A 1,300-nucleotide genomic window follows, 5' to 3' on the forward strand; every position below is an offset into this window, starting at 1 on the left:
CACAGCTTCCCCATCATGCAGTGCTCCCCTGCTTCGCTGATCCCAGAATTCACTGCAGTCTCTGCTTCAGGCTTTCTGTTCTCCATCTCTCATGTAAATGAATGGTCATCTGTTCCCATCTCCGATGCAAATGAGACCTAGGGCAGTTGTTTCACTTTTGTCACCCTCGTCTGGAGGGTTTTAGGTGTGTCTCTCACTGCGTCTTAATCAGCTTCTGTTTAGGTGGGGGGTGGGGGGGGCAATTCTTTGTGAGTCAGACAGTCTGTGTCCTGTGCCAGGGTTCCCCAAGAACATGGAGCTGACAGGTAACAGGGCAGACAAGGTTCTTTGGGTGAATCTGATATCTTCTATTAGACCAACGCAAACAGTTTGGGGAAAAAATAGCAAGCTTTTGGGTTTAAAAACCCTTCATCAGGCTGAGGAAGCCTTTGCATGCTTCATAGGTGGTTTGTAGACACCCCATTTTTTTTCTCTTCTTCCACCTACCAACATATTGATGGTTCCTCTTATACTGCTCTTCTCAACAAAATGCTAAGATACTAATTTCATTTTTCGTTTATCTGAATTGGGATTTGTTTTAGTTCTTCAGTTTGTCATTCAAACCTGTCAGATGTTTTCATCTTGCAAGAAATTTTTAAATGTTGTTAAAGAATGAGTCTGACTTGTAGATTCCCTGCAGAACCAATGCACCTTTCCTTGACCTGCTCCAGCAACAACTACTATTTATTACATGTGTAGAGTGATCATTGAGTCTCAATCCTCTACATCCACTAGAAAGGACCCAGAAACTACAATAAGGAGCAATAATATAGTTTCAGAGTTTCTAGGGTTGGAAGGGACCTGAACAGATCATCTAGTCTGACCCCCTGGCATGGCAGGAAAGATTACTGGGGTCAAACAACCCCAGCAAGATGTGCATCTAACCTCCTCTTAAACACCCCCAGGGTAGGAGCCGCACCACTTCTCTTGGAAGTTGGTTCCAGACCCTAGCCGCCCTGACCGTGAAGTAGTGCCTCCTGATATCTAGCCTGAATCTTCCCTCTGCCAGCTTGTGACCGTTAGTCCTGGTCACATATGTCTGCAGCTCTTTCTCTCCCCCTCACATACAATGTGTATTTGCAATTTATCATGGTTCTTTCATTACCTCACATGTGTATGATTTATATGATTTTAAAAAATTCAACAAATTATTTCATGTTTCATAGTTTCATAGTTTCTCGGGTAGGAAGGGACCTGAGTAGATAGATCATCTAGTCCGACCCCCTGCCATGGCAGGAAAGAGTACTGGGGTCAAACGACC

This window comes from Crocodylus porosus, unplaced genomic scaffold (genome assembly GCF_001723895.1).
Source record: "Crocodylus porosus isolate Cpor-Errol unplaced genomic scaffold, CroPor_comp1, whole genome shotgun sequence".
NCBI classification, from domain to species: domain Eukaryota; kingdom Metazoa; phylum Chordata; order Crocodylia; family Crocodylidae; genus Crocodylus; species Crocodylus porosus.